At 33.8% G+C, this 18,850-nt stretch overlaps 1 protein-coding gene across 4 annotated transcripts in view; it reads left to right on the top strand.

Moving 5' to 3' along the window:
* The window catches only part of LRBA (LPS responsive beige-like anchor protein), a 742,234-nt gene that overhangs the window by 541,940 nt on the left and 181,444 nt on the right, over window positions 1-18,850 (top strand). The gene's annotated exons all lie outside the window — the stretch shown is intronic.

Genomic DNA, 18,850 nt, shown 5'->3' on the forward strand with positions numbered 1-18,850 from the left:
TCAATGATGCTTTTCAGACGAGTTTTAGAAGCTTTGATACAAAGCTACAATTTTACTTGGTTATTTCTTCCATGTTACACAGGGAATTTTCTTTTTGAAGCTGAATTAGTATAATCAACACCTTTTCTTCTATACTATTTTTCTGATCATTCTTTGCGAAAAGAGTTCAATGAAAGTTGTAAAAAATGTCTTCTTGAAGGTGTAAACTTTTATTTTATGCACACTATCTCTTTATAATAATTTTAAATTAATATTGTCACTCTGTTGAGAAGATGGAATATGTCTGTGTAGAAGATCAAATAGAAAATCTGCTGAAAATTAATTTCTTATATGTGTGTTTTGAGAAAGCCCTCATTTAACATAATGGTTTAATTTATTCTTTCAAAGCTAAAAAAGTAGGAATGAATGTTGAAGTTGATTTTTTTCCTTTCACTTTCCCAGTTGTTTCATCACTGGTCTACAATTCTGACTGTTGAGACGACAGATCTAACCACTTGGGAGAGACTTTAATCTGTATTTTACAATTATACATAGATTTTTATATTTTGACAACCTCGTTGGGAGAGATGGGAATGAACATTTTCTTTTTGTCTTGTCTTTATAAGAAATTATAATTAGGACAGTAATATATTTATAAAATGTCATATCATAAAAACAAATTATGATGGCAGAATGTTTCAGTATCAGGGCTTTCTTTGTAGATTAGAAAGATTTTCTCTGCCACCATGATTTCTTCTTTTTCCCTTAGTAGGAAATGGATTGTGTGAACCAATTTTCTAAAAGAGAAAAGCCCCGATACTCTGAGGCAATTATTTCTCTTCTAATTGATTCACACAATTATTTTGAATTATTTAATATATGTATCATAACTTCAGTGCCTATTCTAAAAAATGAGTTTGTTCTTACATTGAAAAGCAGTCACTAACCATTAGCTTCCAAATGAAAACTTAGCTATAGATTAGCTATAGGGGGGAATATGCCGTTTTATTATTGTTAACTAATATTTATTGAGGATTTACTTTTGTCAAGCTCTTATTTAAGTATATTATATGTGTTAACTTTTTTTTTTAACCCTCACAAAGTCCTTATAAGGTAGGCCACATTATTCACTGTCTTTTTTACAGAGACAGAAACTAAGGCAGTATGAAGTTAAGCAAGTTGTACAAAGTCACACAGATAGTGGCTAGCACCAGAATTTAAACACTAAGCCAATGTTTTTCAAACTGCAGTTTACAACGAGCATTTTAAAAAACGAATAGAAAAACTTAAAAAGTAGTAACTGTGCAACAACAAAATAAACAAAAACCAAATAAGCAAAAAACAGAATCTCAAACCTATAAATGTAGAAAACAAACTGGTGGTTGCCAGCAGGGAAGGGGTTGGGGGTTGGGCAGAATGGGTATAGGAGAGTGGAAGATACAGGCTTCCAGTTATGGAATGAATAAGTCATGGGGATGAAGGCACAGAATAAGGAATTTAGTGAATGATACCATAATAATGACATGTTCAAAAAGATGGTACCTACACTTGTAGCGAATCAGCATAATGTATAAACTTAACATATATATATAAACATAAATAATATATGTATAAATATATACATAAATAATATATAAATATAATGATAAATCACTAAGTTATGTACCTGAAACTAATGCAAAATTGTGTGTCAACTACACTCAAGATAAATAAATAGGTAGATATTATAGAGAAATAAATGAAGGAAGCTTAAGATTTAAAAAAAGAAGTATCAGTGTGCGTTATATATGAATCTTTGGCCTAAGCCGCGTGTGTGTGTACATACATGTGTGTGCACTGGTTTATGGTTTAAAGTGACATATTTCTTACTAAAAACTAAAAGTTTGGGCCCAGAATGTTTGAGAAATATTGCAGGGTGCTAAACTGGGTTTTGGCATCAAGTTCTAAGTCTGTTTTAATGTTATTTTGTCAAGTTGCCTTTCACCTCTCATGCTGAAATACATGGTAAAATGTAACCAACTTTCCAGTGCTTTAAAAAGGAAAGCTCTTCCAAATTGTTCCTCTTAGTGTGTTTGTTCCAGGTTATTCTCTAAGCTTTTTTTTTGTTTGTTTGTTTGTTTTGACTAAGCCTGTTTTATGAAAAAGCTGAATCTTTGGCTAAAACTGTTGAATCCCTGATGTTACAACTTGAGTATTCATTTATTTTTCATTTGTTTATTTAATAATATTGTGCCAGAGACTCTTAGTTTAGAAATTCAAAATAACAAGGTAGTTAACTACTATCCTACTAAAAAGTAAACTGAAGATTGGGATAAAAAAGCAGAAATGACTAATGTATAAGCAAGTATTTTATTTTTTAAAACTTAGAGCTTACATTCCAAAAATGAAGGAAAATCCTTAAAGAGAGTTTGAGGTAGAAGGAAAAGAAAAATCATCCATTTTTCAGCTTTATAGTGCTAGAGCCATGTAAGCTTGTTCTTTTGGTTCAGGGTGCAGAACGAAGAATTAGGGGAAAATGAACCTGCACCAGGATTGTCTGATTCTTGCTTGCAGTGTAGGAATTCAAGGAGAATTCACTGTGATCCTATCTTCAAACTGAATTTTAAATTTTGATCCAAGCCCTAATAAATCATAGTTTTGGGTTTTTTTTTCAATCTATGTTATAATGTTATACCATTCACAACTCTTTTAACAAACTAGCAGCTTCCGGTGCCCTCGTCTGGAGCAAAATGTTTCTGAAGAGTAAATTCTCAGATAACATAAGTGAACTGAATGACAAAACTCTCTTGAATGTATTTATTTGCTTACGAGTTGCAGTTATTTGTCCTTAGTATTTATTGTTTCTTCTTCTCTTTCTTTGTTTAAAGGAAAAGTAGGTGATTTTCTTTCCATGTCCCTCATTTATCTTTTACCATTTGGTTGTGTATTTTTATATGTGAGATATTTCTCCCTAACACACACATTTAATATACAGCTTCATCTTGACCTGGAATTGACTACCGACATTTAACTGTTGTTGATCAGACAGCACTTCTTTATCTCTTTAAGTTTTAAGTGCTGTTTCTGACGAATGCCAGTCCTTTTAGTCCTGTTCTGTAACAGATATACCAGGAATCAGTATACCATCTAGATGTCACAGAGGGAAAAGAACACTTTTGGGAGGGGGAGGGGAATATTGTTTAAATATGATAGGTGTTACAACACCCCCTTTTAAAAAATGTATTAAGCTTTAGTCAAATCAAAGGAATTCAAATTTTATTAAAAACCTTGTGATTTTACAACAGTAAGTAATGGATGTTAAAGCATTTCAGTAAAACGTAAATACAGAGAAAGAAAATAATTACCCCATGCTTGGATTTTGGTGTTTGTTTGTTTTGTTTTTTTGCTGATAAAATATATTTTAGTACTTTAATTTTGGCACCAAATATGGATGCTGTTATATGCCACATTGATGTTGGATATTTTGGTATAAATTATCTCTCTTGCCTTGGGGAGTTTACAGTCTAATCAGCTGAAGAATGATGTGGGGAAAGTTTAGAATCTATTTGTTAGATTGTGAGGGAAGCCCTATTAGGGGCCTTCCTTTATAAACAAAATTTTACATATGCTATCTCCTTGAATCCCCTCAACAATACTATAAGGAAAGTGTTATCTTTATTTTACAGATAAGGAAACTAAGATACAGAGAGGTTAAGGATCTCCCCAAAGTCACACATTTTCCAAGTGTTAAGGCTGAGATCTCAGATCTGTCCCTGTCAGTGAACTGGTAGACTTTAGGAATAAGTGGAAAGAGTATTTTTGATTGTTTGCATTTGTGTCTACTTCTTCCCCAAATCTAACCATTCTTTCCTTTATCTTGGCAAAAGGAAAGAGATATGTAACTTTTTGGAGAAATTATACCAGAGAAGTTTCTTATTTGAGAACACCAAGAACAGCAGAGGACGGGCTGATGGGAAGGAATGGAAAACTGGAGGATGAACTGAAAGCTTTAAGTACTGAACAGTGAAGACCCCCAGATCCCTTTTGTTGTCATGCTATCAGAGCTCTGGCAGCTTATACCAGCCCCACCCTTTAAGACAGAAGATTGTATTGCACTTTGAACATATTGACTGGCTCAAGACAAAAGACCGAAAAAATACTAACATTTAGGGAGCCCATCTGATTGCCCTTCAGTGAAGTCTGTAAGCTCACAGTGCTACTTAGGTTCAGTGGACTTCAGTCAGCTCTTTTGTGCCTCATTCTAAAAGTGAAGGTACTACCAAGCCGTTAGCGAACATTTAAAGACAGTCTCCAATGTGAAAGATAACAAAGACTAAAACAAATAGAAAAATAAAAAGAAACCAGAAGAAACAAAGACAATTCAGGAAACAGAAAAAGCCTTACAAGCAAAATCAGAATAAATGTCCTCACAGAGATAATAGAAAACTATCACATTAATAGAAAAAGGAAAATGATGCTCTAGAAAGTAGAATATTAGTGCAGATGGTTTTTAAAAAATATACCAAAATGCTATGTGAAAGTAGCCTAGAAAGTTAAAATTAGAGGACTACAGTAAGAAATCTTTGGACTTAGATAGCACATTATCTGAGTCTGTTTTCATTTATTAATAAGGGACCTTTCTCAGTTACTTAATTGGTGATGGGGGAGGCTCTTATATAGCAAATTGCTATGTATTATTATATGTAGTATTATGTAGTTATTTATATGCTACTGAAGGAAAATTATCATGGGTACACTGACCTTAAACTTTAAATTATTATTTGTTCAGTGTGATGTATTTAGTTTAAAATATGGTTGTGCCACTCTTTCCTCAAAATGTGAAATAAGTTTAGCAAAGTGTGAACATACATATGTATATTTGGAGAGAGAGAGAGAGATTGTGTTGCATTAACAAAATTTGCTGAAGTTTTGTTTTTAAATTAGGAAGTCAGTCTGTTTTTTGTGACCTTTGTTAAAATTTACCTTTTCTAAGTATTTTGCAGATTTGATTTTCTACCTTCTAGTAGTTTTTAAATGAGTCTAACAGAGGTTAACCTTACACTTAATTTAAGCAGCCTTCAATGACATTGTTTTTTAACATTAGTCAGAATATGATAAACTGAAGTAACTGAAATGGATTGTGGTTAGTATTACTGTCAGGGTGATGAATAATCCTGACATACACCAGCAACACACTGCCAGTCAGTAATCCTCAAAGTGAAGTATTTATTCTGTAATCATCTGAAGTTACTATGGTGTGGAGTGACCATTCATTATTATTTATAAATGAATTGTTTTATTTACACAGCATTGCCAGTTTATCCCTTAATCCTTCCCGTTTTCTTAGTTTAGTGCTGGGTGTACTAACTTGGGTAGATTCAGAGTAGGGAACATAGACCTACCATGAATTTACATAAAGATTGTTTTCAAAACACCTAGAAATTGGTTTGTGTTTTTAAGAGTTTTTGATTTAAAAAATTAAAGTTGAAGTTTAGTATTTGTAGCTTTTTTTATATGCTTGTGTGTGTCAGATTTTCAACTTCTCATTCTTGTATTTCCCTCTGATCTTCAAAACTTATTTTTATGTGAATTTGTAGTGTTGGGGGGGGGGCAGTTACTACTTTTATTTTAGTTAAGGGTTAATTGACCTACAACATTCTATTAGTTTCAGGTCTTCAAAATAGTTATTGATATTTGTATATATTGCAAAATGATCACCACAGTAAGTCTAGTTAAACATCTATAGTGTGCATTTTAGAGTGGATGATGTAGTATCTTTTTTTAAAGTCACATGTCCACATTCCTGTCCAGTTCTTTATTCCCAAAGTCTACTTAACTTGAATTCAACATTAGTTTATGTTGAACAAATGTGATGATTCAAATAATTACTAATTTGCTGGTTAACTTTTATAGACATTATTCTGAGGACTGGGCCAGGAACAAAAGTGAATGAAATAGTCTTTACTTTTTAAAGAGTCTTATAATTTAATGTATGTTATATATGAACCATTTATAGAAGAATAATCTAAGCAGAAACATTTTATTTCTGTGTGACTTAATTTTAAACTCTCCCACTTTTAGAAAAGGATTTTTGTTTTTAAGTGAGTTCATGATTTATGATGTCAACCAGGTTTTTGGAAGTGGAAAAAGGTTAAATTCTAAAAACAAGAAACAGTGGCTCAATATAAAAGGGAGAATAGACAATTAGTTACATTTTTTAATGTTAGGAAGAAAAGAAAATTAGTAGTTTCACTTAGAAAGATAGCCTGTAGGTGCACCTGGCTGGCTTAGTTGGAAGAGCATTCAACTCTTGATCTCAGCGTTGTAAGTTTGGGCTTCACGTTGTGTGTAGAGATTACTTAAAAATCTTAAAAAAAAAAAAAAAAAAAGATAAAAGAAAGATATATCCTGTGAAACTATATTAACTTTTTTACTTTAAAAATGTATTTTAAGTTAGTAAATTAGTGAAGTTTTAAGTCTAGTGTGACATATCTCAGGAAATTGTTCAAAAATCTGGGTGATACCTTCCTGATAAATAGGCAAGATAATTAAAAGAAATTAGTAGCATTTAGAACTGTTCAGATCATTTATAGCCCTATTGTTTAATGCCCTTGATAAACTTGAGGTATTACCTTCTTTATTGCATCTTTGTAAGATTCTGTCAGGGGCCCTAATTTGTTCAACAGTTTCACTAATATCACAAATTGATCATACAACTCACTTTGCGGTAATGAAAATAAAAAAATTTAAGTGATTTTTGCATAATAAAATGCATGAAATATTTGAGTGAAATATGAAACAAAAATGTGAAGTTTTACATTTAGTCTTAGAAATTTGTAGTACAAAAAAAAACGGGAAGAAAGGATAAAGTAAAGTCGGAGTTAAAAATATCAGTGGCAGTAGTGTTGTTAATGGGAGGGAAGATCAAAATGTGGCATTTGTTCCTGGCATGTAGCCCCTGGTCACTTAGAGGGGACTGTTTACATGTGTATATACGAGAGAGACTCTTACTGAAGAAGTTGAAAGCTTAGTTGACTATATGCTTATTGTTAACTAATAGTGATTTGGCTTTTGTAAAACCAAATTGGGTCAAACATAATTATTATTACACTCTTATATTGTGGCTTATAATGTGACCTATTTTTAATCTGTAATGTAGGTGCAAGGTAAGTATTGAGCTTCATTTTTTTTACAAATGGAAGTCCAGTTCTTTCAATACCATTTTTTGAGAAGACCATGTTTTCTCATGAAATGTCTTGGCACCTTTGTAAATAAATTGCTATAGATGTGTGGGTCCATTTCTAAACTCTGTTCTGCTCAATCAGTTTATCTTTTCTTATATACATACCACACAGTATATCTTTTCTTATAGCTTTATAGTAAGTCATAAAGTCAGATCATGTGACTCCTTTTTTTTTTTTTTAATTACTTTAGCTATTCTGGTTTCTCTATTTTTCATATAAATTTCAGAATTAGTTTATCAGTCCTGCTGAGATTTTGATTGAGATTATATTTCATTGGTAGACCATTTTTACTAAAAATTATGTGTTAATAATACTGAATCTTTCAGTCCATGGATGTGGTTTAATTTCCATTTCTTTAGATTTTCTTTAGTCTCTCTCTAATGTTTTGCAGCTTTTGGCATATGATTATTATATATACTCTGTTAACTTCCCTTTAAATTTCATGTTTTTTAAGAGTTATAAAATTTTCACTTTCAGTTATTATTTTTTGATACAGAAACACAATTAAATTTTATACATCAATCTTGTATTTTGCAACCTTGCTAGACTGAATTTTGCAACCTTGCTAGAGTTTTTGGGACTTCGTGCATTAATGAATATATCATCTCTGAGTGAATACTTACTGGATTATACAGTGTTGACCACAAGTGCTGAGAATGCCTTGCCGTTGGTCTTAGGGGAAAAGTATTCATTCTTTCACCATTTTGTATATTAGCCACTAGGTTTTTCATAGATGCCCTTTATCAGGTTGAGGAAGTTTCCTTCTGTTTCTAGTTTGTTAAAAATTTTCATTATCATTGAATATTGAATTTTATCAGATACTTTTTCTGAGGATAATCATATAGTTTTTCTTTTTTAGTCTGTTAGAATGGTAAATTTTATACTAGTTGATTTGGGATTCATTTCTGAGATAAATCATACTTGATCATTGATGTGTTATTTTTTTGAATTTGATTTGTTAATATTTGCCAAAGAATTTTTGCATCTGTGTTCATGAAGGATATTTGTCTGTAATGTCCTTATCTAGTTTTGACATCAGGGTAATGCTGGCAGAACAAAATCAGCTTTAAAGTTATTCCTTCTTACCCTGTTTCCTGGAAAAGATGGTGTAGAAGTTATTTCATCCTTTAAGTTTTAGTGGAATTCGTCATTGAAACCATTTGGGCCAGGAGTTTTATTTCTGGGAAGGTTTTTTTTTAAAACTTCAAATTAAGTTCATAGATTAAGGGCTATTCATATTATCTTTCTGTTATCGAATGAATTTTGGTAGTCTGACTAGCAGATTTTACTTATTTCATTTTTTATTCTTGATTTTGGTAGTTTTCTTTTTCTTTCTCGCCCTCTCCCCCCCCACCCCACCACCCCCTCTGGATCAGCCTGTCTATGGATTTTGTTTATTTTTCTATTGCTTTTTCTTGTTCAGTTTCAGTGATCTTTACTTTGTCTACTATTCTTTTTGATTTGGATTTAATTCCTCTTCTTTTTTAGTATTCTAAGGTGGAAGCTTTAACCTATTGATTTGAGATCTCTTTTTGTTTCTAATGTAAAAAACTTAATGCTACGTGTTTTTCTCAACACTGATTTACAAGGTCCAACAAATTTTTGTATATTGTGTTTTCATTTTTATTTCATTGAAAATTTTTTCTAATTTTCCTTGTGATTTTCTCTTTGACCCATGGATTACTGAGAAGAGTGTTGTTTAATTTCCACAGGTTTGGAGAGAACATCCTTCTCTTGTTGATTTCTAGTTTGATTCCATTATGACTGGAGAATATACTTTGTATGATTTTCAGTTTTTAAAATTAGTTGAAATTTGGTTTATGGCCCAGAACATGGTCTGTGTTAGTTAATGTTCCATGTGTACTTGAAAAAAATGCTTCTTCTGTGTTAGGTTAAGTGTTCTATACATGTCATTTACAACCAGTTAGATAAAATTGGTTGACAGTGTTGTTCATATCTTAGATTTCTTTGCTGATTTTCTGCTTGTTCTGTTGGTTACTGAGAGACGAAGGGAGTAGTATTGATGTCTCCAATTATGATTTAGATTTGTCTATATATTTTTTCATTTTTGTCCATTTTTGTTTTATGTATGTGAATCATTTGTTTTGGGGTACATGTTATGAGTTGAATTGTGTCTCCCAAAACAATATATTGACATCTCACAAGGAAGGAGGTACCTATAGATGTGACCTTATTTGTAAAGAGGGACTTTGCCGATGTAATCAAGTTAAACTGAGGCCATTGGGGTGGGCCCAAATCCAATATGACTGGTGCCCTTACAAGAAAACTAAGGCACCGCGTTAAGACAGACATTAGGAGTGAATACCATGTGATGATGGAGACAGGGATTGGAGTTCTGTTGCCACAAGCCCAGGGAACACCTTGGGATCCAGGAAACTGGAAGAGGCAAGGAAGCATCTTCCCTCTACAGGCTTCAAAGAGAACATGGCTATGCCAACAACTTGATTTTGAACTTTTAAACTCCAAAATTGTGAGACAATAGATTTCTGTTGTTTTAAGCCACTCAGTTTGTGGTACTTTGTTACAGGAATCCTAGGAAACAATTTTAAATTTTTATGATTTCTGGATAAATGGATCCCTTTATCATTATGTAATGTAACTCTTTATATTCCGTGTTCTGAAGGCTACTTTTTCTGATCTTAATATAGCCATGACAGCATTATTTTATTACTTGTAGTTATCTTTTTCTGTTACTCTACCTTAAAATTTACGTGTTTTTTTTTTCCCCCATAGCTGTGTCCAGTCTGCATTTAAGGTCATCAAAAGAATTATCCTCTGATTTTTTTTTCTTTTGTTTCTAGCATTTATATTTGATTCTTTTTTTTATAGTTTCCTGCTCTGCTGAAATTTCCCACCTGTTCATGTAAGTTTTCCACCTTTTCCCCTAGATTTTCTAGCATGTGAATTGTAGTTACTTTAAATAACCTTTCTGATAGTTCTAACATCTGCATTCTCTCTGAGAATAGTTCTTTTGATTGCTTTGTCTCTTCACAGTAGGTCATTTTTTTTCTTAGTATTTTAAGCATCTCATAATTTTTGGTTTAATATCAGTAGAGACTGGGATATGAATACTATTTTATGCCCAGAACTGTGGGTGCTTTTTTGTAGGTCAGACAATTTGTGTGGGGAGTTCAGTCAATCCAGGCAATAGGTGAGCTCAATTGGGTTTCTTATCATCACTGTTACTTTAAGCACAGCACAGACTTCACAAATTCCTCCATTCCTTCCATTTGAATTTGTCCTTAGTATGGATCCTAGGGTCCTAGAGATTTTGTCTCGCTGTTTCTGTTCCACTCTCTGGCAGATCCTCTATGCCTGTGGCACTGAGGACTTCTCTCTACTTTCTTTCCTTTCCCCATGAGTAGATTGCTGTTGCTTGATACTCAGTACCAGGCTTATGGTCGGGGTAGGGGAATTCCTTCATTCTGAACCAGCATCATTCTTTTTTTTTTTTTTTAAGATTTTATTTATTTATTTGACAGAGATCACAAGTAGGCAGAGAGGCAGGCAGAGAGAGAGGAGGAAGCAGGCTCCCTGCTGAGCAGAGAGCCCGATGCGGGGCTCGATCCCAGGACCCTGGGATCATGACCTGAGCCGAAGGCAGAGGCTTTAACACACTGAGCCACCCAGGCACCCCAACCATCATCACTCTTAAGCAGACCTTGCGGGGTCTTCTCAGTGGGCCTTCTCATCCTTCTTGTCTGTACCCTGCATGACATCCAGACTTTGCCTTGTGTCTGTGGCAGGTCACAGGCATGAGAGGTTTTCTTGTCCCTCTCCCAGTAGTAGCAGACCTCTCCTTTATATCAGTACAGAACCCTGGCTCAAAGAGGGTTTTTTCCCTTTCTCCTAAGTAAAAGGGCTTTTGCTTTTATTCTACCCCAGAAGCAGTAGATTTTTGTCTGGTCCTCTGGTAATATAGAATGTCTTATCTCTCTTCCAGGTTCTGGGATGAGAGCATTTGGTATTCCTCCCCTATCAGCCTAAGGGTTTTGATTCATTTTAAGAGTGAGATTAGGGGAAGTGGGTGGTATTTGTGCTTGTCCTCCTTAATACCAAGTTACATTCTATCTCGAAACTTTCTGATTGTCCAAACCACCTTCTATGTTCTTTGTGGCTCCCAGTCATTGAGAGTGTGCTAAGACCTGTGAATATCCCAAAGTTGAGGGTTTCAGTCAGCAGTAGGTGCAAGCTGATTGGAAGCCAGAGGCTCTGGCAGCAGCTTTTTAAAGTTTGCAAGTAGACTTCTTTTAGGGGAAGACTGGGAGCTGGACATTGAGCCCTGGTAGGGAGTGGGGGTGGGGGCGATGATAGCCTTTTAAAAAACTCTTTGTGTGCTGCAGTCCTGTGGGACCTTGTGAACAGAAGCCCCAATGGCCATGTGAACTGGGTGACCAAGGGATCCATCTTCTAGGTGGCAGCCATGAAAGCAGAAGTGCCAGTCCTGTGCACAAGCTCTTTCCAGGGAGATATTGGTGATTTGGAGAGGGCTAAAGGAAAAATGCAGAGGTAGTGTCTGCTGGCTTCTCTGGTAGCAGGGGAGGATTGCACTTCTTAGATGTGTGTTAAGTTAGGATCCTGACACTCAGGCTGCAGCTTTTAAGATGTGCAACTAGACCTCTTTCAAGGAAGGACTGGGAAACTGGCATTTCTCTCTGCTGTCTCAGCACTGAGCACTGGGGGATAGTTAAGCTGAGTCTCCTGAGCTAGTGTAGAACTGTGCGATTTTGGTTTGGTTTTGCTGTTGTCTTATGGTCTCATGGATGTGAACCTCATTGGCTTTCAGAGCTAGGTGTTCTGGAGGGCCTCTCTCACAGGTGGAAGTCTTAATTGGGGTGCTGGATGTTGGGTCCAAAAATCTTCAGTCTTCAAGAAGTTGTGAGTTTTGAGTTTCTTCCCAATTGGACGCTACTATGTTGGAGGTGGGATTTATGGCAACAGTGTGCACAGCCTTTACCTGTTACTATGTGCGTATTTTCTTGTTGTCTGATAATGTAGCTCTGCTAGTTATAGGCTTTCTTCAAGAGGGAACTGATATGTGTGTAACTGTAGATTTAGTTTGTCCATCGGAGGAAATGAGCTCAGGAACCTCTTATGTCATCATCTTGGACTGGAACGCCTGATGTTAATGGTTTTAACTGTTTCTTTAAGTGGTGAGATGAATCTTTCTGAAAATGAATAGGTTTTATTATATCAGCCTTGAGCCTCTTTGGTGTATATCATTTTCATAATTGCTGAAACTATTTTTTTTTCCTTTGGCCTTGGATTGTTAAAATTGGTGTTTTGTTTTTGTTTTTTTGGTGGCGGGGGAGGGTTTCCTTCTAGGCATTTAATTTAACATTGCCATTGGATTATCAGATTATTTTAATCAATTTCTGTGCCTTTCTCAAATTCAGGTAAAAACCTGTAGTAAAAATCATGTAATATAAGCTGTAGCTGAAGAACATAGAATTGCAGAGGCTACTAAATCTACCATTGTGAGCATTTGAAATGATTTAGATTCTACATAGGCGCGATAAGTAAAGTGGAATATTTGCTTTTTCCTAGGCTGTGTTTGTTAAATTGAAATAGTATAGTAGGTATATGTTTAACACCACTTGCAAGAAAGTGTGTTTTCAAGGGATTAAAAACTGCTCTGGTACTTGAAAACAAAAGTGCTTATTTGTTAACTCTAAAAGCCACAGTAGTGTGCCAATGAAATTTTTTTCTTGACAATATTAAATAAAATGTAGAGTGTGTGAAGATAAGTGCCAAACCATTTCAGCCATATATAGCATATGACAAAATACCCTAAAAGCCAAGGTTGAGTAAAAATGCTGATCAGGCTGTTTGTTATACTTGTCATTTAGATAAAAGAGCTGCTACAACTGACACAAAATAGTACTGCACCCCCTAACAGTGGCAACATTGCTTAAATGACAGAGACTATCCATTTATTTTCTTCTCTTGGCGGTGGGGGAAGAAGGCAGGTGGTGAAAAAACAGAATAAAATTCAGTGGCTTCTTTAAAAAGCTTTAGCAGCACAGAAAATTTTTTTTTTTAAGATTTATTTATTTATTTATTTGATAGGCAGAGAGGCAGGCAGAGAGAGAGGAGGAAGCAGGCTCCCCGCTGAGCAGAGAGCCAGATGTGGGGCTCGATCCCAGACTCTGATGACTTGAAACAAAGGCAAAGGCTTTAACCCACTGAGCCACGCAGGCACCCCACAGAGAATTTTAAGGCTCTTATTGGGTTCATGGATATGGATGTATAAATACAGAAGTTAAGCAAAAAGTAAAACCATGAACTTTGGGGACAATATTTTCCTTTTTGTTCACCTTTTTTTTTTTTAAAGACCCTATTCATTTATTTGACAGAGAGAAATCACAAGTAGACGGAGAGGCAGGCAGAGAGAGAGAGGGAAGCAGGCTTCCCGCTGAACAGAGAGCCCGATGCAGGACTCGATCCCAGGACCCCGAAACCATGACCCGAGCCGAAGGCAGCGGCCCAACCCACTGAGCCACCCAGGCGCCCCTGTTCACCTTTTTTTTTTTTTTAAAGCTGTTTGTGCAAAGCATCTTTCAGTGCCCCAAGCAAGATATTTTTTGTTTGTTTGTTCAGATATGAAAACTTCTGCTGAAGTGATACCTATACACATTAGATAAGTAGGGATAAAAATGTAGTAGCACATTTTCAAAAGGATATTTAAGCTAAACCTCCCACGAAAGGATTCCAATGACTTTGCAAAATCAGCATCAGCATTTTTATCAATCCATACAACCCAAATCATTCTAGGATTTGCTGGTCAATTTAGTTATAAAGTTGGTTCTAAATATTGCCCCTGCCACTGTTTCGGTAGCCAGTCATTAATTGTCATTTAACTTCTCTGACTCAATTGCTTTGCCAAAAATTAGGAATGCTAATAGGTTTATATTAAGGGGTTGATGAGAATATGAAGTAGCTTATGTCAGAGTCTTAGAACCTTCACTTAAATCCAATACATAGTAGCATTGTCATCAGATAGAGGGGACCCTTTAATCTGTATGTTATTTATTTCTTGTAATCTTTCAAACCAGATCACTGTTCTGTAATCAGAAATTATCATCTTTTATGATATCAAATTTGCCAATAATCCATTCCCTTTCATCCTCTGAATTTGAAGTTTTTTGGTTTAATCCATTCATGAATTATTAGATACCTTTTAATTAATGTTCCGTCCTTTAATCTGGCATTTTTATAACATATAACATTGGATTTCTGTAACATGGAGTTCAACCATCTTGTTATATTTTCCTTGCTAGTTTTTAATCCCTTATTTTGCAGTAGCCCTCTTTCAGTGTCTATAGGCCTATCCTACTTACAGGAAAAAAATATATATAAAATGTCTCTTGCACATGACCTCTTAAATGCTGTAGGACAGGCTTTAAGTGTAGTCATAGAATTAAAAGAGGTTTCCAGTTTCCTAATCATACCAAATGAAGATGAGATTGGAGATAGATTTAGATTAGTCATCCAGATCCTAAGCAAGATCCTAAAAATTGTTGTGTTCTTTTACCTCCCCTTCCTGAGCCCCTTTTTAATTTTGACATCTCTTCACCACTCCCTTATAACGACAAAATATATCTTTTATGATACCCTATCCTTCAGTGTTTCCGAAGGCCCTATTTCTGTATTTTATGCACCAGAATGATCCTTTACTTTTTCTTCAATCCTTTCTTCTGCATCTCATCCTCGAGATGTTTGGATCTAATGATTTTCCAAAGAAGGCCTTCACAAAAAGATGTAAAAAAAACAACAAAACAAACAAACAAAAAAACTCTTTTGAGACTTGGGTTTTAAAAGAGAAGTTTGTTAACTTAAGCAAATCTCTGCTTTGTTGAATTTGTGAGATTCCTTGCCAATTTACTTTGGCTTTCTTCTTAGTAACTATAATCATTTAGGAACTTCTGAAGAGTTGGTATAACTTAGAACAGTTCATATATTAATCTCAAAAGGAAGAAGGATTTATGTCAGTCATGGTGGTAAGAAGGGTTACAATAACACTGATGGCAGCTACGATTGTGAAGTACTTTCTTTGTGCCAGGATCTCTGCTAAGCACTTTACATATATTATTAGACTTTATGCCAACCGATTAAATAAATCTTGTATTTGAAAAATGAAAACATAAGAAATTGTTGAAATTAGAAGAAACAATTTGTAATTAATACAACAGTGTTAAGTAGATAAAATGACCTCAAGACTGGATTTTTGAGTGCTGAATTTGTGTCTCCTAAATTTATGTTGACTTTGAAGTAGGTTACTCAAAATACTTCTTCATTTTTAAAACAGGGATTGCTAGCTCACATATTTACCATGAGAATGTGTAATAATGTCTTATAAAATGCAAAGGGTGTGCTGGGGGTATTAATTAAATAACTTCAGGTAAGAGTTCCTAAAATTTTAAAAAGAAAAAAACTTAGAATGCATCAATGCTGTAAAAGTCATTTATTTTTACATCCAACTTTTACTAGTAATTAGATGAGAAAGTCCGTTATGTGCCTTTGAAGGGGTCTGTGAATCCAAAACTGTTTGTTTTTAATTGATGTAGTAGAAGATAGTTGTAATTTGCTTGACATTTCATATGCTTTTCATAGTAACATTTGGATGCCCTTTGGACTTTTAAAAGTAATTTTGCTTTTGGTTATTTTCTTGAGGAAGGGTAATTCAGTTTATTGGGACTACTTTGTACTGTGAGGCTTATAACAGGTAATGCACAGTACTGTATACACCATTAGAAGATCATGATGTTTAATTACATTCTTTTCTAAGACTACTAATTTCATCAGGCTTATTTAGTAATTTTTTCTTAAGTGTTATTCCTCAAATAAGCTGCAAAATAGTAATAAATGTTATCATGAATAATTTATTGTGTGCCAAGCACTGAGCTGGGCATTTCCACACACAGTATTTTTGTTTCTCTACTAATTAGCAAAATTACTTCTCAGAGAAGGTAATAAAAAGATGTTTTTTTTTTATTGCAATACTCTTAAGAAACCTGATTTAGAAAGTTTTGTTTTGCATATCATGTTCTGGAAGGTATTAGTATTTCTGCAACAGAATATTTATCACTCTACCACAGTTGTCAGTTTTGCTATTTCTGAGATAAGAATGTACTAGGAATAATGATTTTTTTTTCCTATTTGTAGATTTTCAAGAGTTTTGGTGTTCTTTTTTTCTTTTATTTGTCTTTTCCTACTTCAATCTAAGTTCTTATTTCCATTTTTTTTTACAAACATAATGCTTCTGTTACTAGTCCTGATACTCTAATTTTTAAGTCATTCTATTTTATCTGAATGACTTTAATTCTGTTGTGACTCAAGCTTTATTCTGTAAATTTAAAAAAAAAACTTATATAATATTATTTGTTAGCTTTTTGTAATTTTTAAAATTACTTTTCTGTATCCTAAAGCTATTTATTTTTTACCTTGTTCTGACCTTGAATTGCACCTCTCTCTAATCAATACCTATTTTTTATTGATTTTTTTCAGGAAGTTATGACCATTTTAAATGACCAGTATTTTTACTTTTCTTCCTTTAATTAGTTTGCTGATGTAAAAAAAAAAAAATCTATCAAGCTTTTCTAGTTAAATTGTACAAAGAACTCCCTGTAGAAGATATTGCTGTGCATCCTCCTGAATTGTCCTCCAATTGTTACTCTTAATATACTGTATAAGTAAGAGAAGCCACAGCATTTATTTTTAGTTCTTTTGCAAAGATGAATAAACATCTTGAAATACTGATTTAGACAATGTTTTAAAAATGCTATGAAGCACTTTGGTGTATGCCTGACTCTTGCTTAGTTAAATGTTTTGCAGCTTTATAACATAGTTGAATTCAGCTCATCTTTTAAAGCAGTTGTCAGAAAAATATAGGCCAGCATGGTAGAATGTATTAGCTCAATACATTGTCTCCATTTTATTATGAAGCTGCTGAGCAAGCTGTGATATACAGCACTGTCATTACAGATCTATTGTTAGGATGGTTCCACAGTCTTCTTTGCACTGCCATTAATTTATAGCAGTAAACAATATGTAGCCTTCCAACTGCAGCAAAGCAGAATCTTTTAATGAGGTGGATGTTATTACCACAATAAATCAGTGCTTTCACGTAATGTATAATTCAATGTGTGTATTCCCACTGTAACTTCTCTGAGTAAGCTGATAGTGTATCATTGTCATTGCACAGCTCCAGCTCCACTGGTTTTTTTTTTTTTTTAACCTTCTTTTATTTGGGGACTTCTTTTTTATATGCTTACAAATAAATGTGGCACGTCTTGATAGCTGTCCTATAGCAAGCTTCAGAAACCAACTGTAACAATAACAGCTAGAATCAATACTGTGGGTTCTACCTATATGGATCTCTGCATGATGCCATTTTTTTCTCGGATGCTAGTGAAATCAATCCTAATTGGTTTTAGCATTATATTCAAGAAACGTGATTCTGTAACTATTGATTTTGGAGGTATACTCATTTTGAGAGTAATAAAAATAGGAGCAGATAAAGTGAATACTTAATATGCTGCAGAACTATACAAAAGGAGCATTGATTCTATTTTTAATTCACATAATTTGTCTTCCAATGATTTTATTCCTTCACTCTTTCCTTTTGTATGGCTCAGTGTTTAGGGACAACAGCTAAAATACATTTAAACCCATTCCAAATTGATTCTGTAACAAAGATTTCTTGCAGTCACTTCCATTCTTAACTGGCATAAATTTAGTACACCAGCTTTAATTCTTCTGTACAGAAACTAATGCTTTAAAAGATGGCATTTTAAATTGGTATACTGAGATACTGGTCTAAAATAGTAATTGATAAAAGATTTTTAAGAATTTGCTTGTAAAGTTAAAAAAAAGACAATATAAAATGTTGATTCAAACCAAGCTATAGAAAGGGGACAGTCCTAAAGATAGTTTTCAAAAAAGTTAACAATTAATTTAAGAAAGATAGTGAAAATGATGAATTTAAGATGTTGCCTTAAATCACATATTAACATGAAAAGCATTTTAAAAACTAGTTTAACTTTGCTTCATTTTTAACAGAATATTTCAGAAAAATCTATTCTAAAACCCATATTTGTTATTTATTTCAGGTTAGCATACCCCCTATAAATAAGATATTTAAGATATTTTCTTTCTCTTTTAAATGAAGTGACTAACTCCTAAGTGCTCATTTAAGAAAGTCAGCTTTTTTTTTCAGTGAAATGGTAATTATATTTCAAATAAGGAATAGAGATTTTCTAGAGATCAGAATGTTTTATGAGAATGAGCTAATACTTAAAGCAGGTGGTTTTTAAAATTCTTGGAGACCTCAGATTCCTTTGAGAATTTTAATACTCTGTTTTCCTTAACATTTGCATAATCACAAAAAATTTTGCATGCTTTTTAATGAAATTCATGTATCCCCTAAATAACAACAGGTGCAGCAATAATAGTAATACCAGCTAACATTTATTTAGCTCTTACCTTATGCCAAGTAATATTCTAAGGGTTTTTTTTTTTTTAAGATTTTATTTATTTATATATTTGACAGAGAGAGATCACAATTAGGCAGAGAGAGACAGAGAGGAGGAAGCAGGCTCCCCACTAAGGAGAGAGCCCCATGCGGG

This window comes from Mustela lutreola, chromosome 1 (assembly GCF_030435805.1).
Source record: "Mustela lutreola isolate mMusLut2 chromosome 1, mMusLut2.pri, whole genome shotgun sequence".
Lineage (NCBI taxonomy): Eukaryota > Metazoa > Chordata > Mammalia > Carnivora > Mustelidae > Mustela > Mustela lutreola.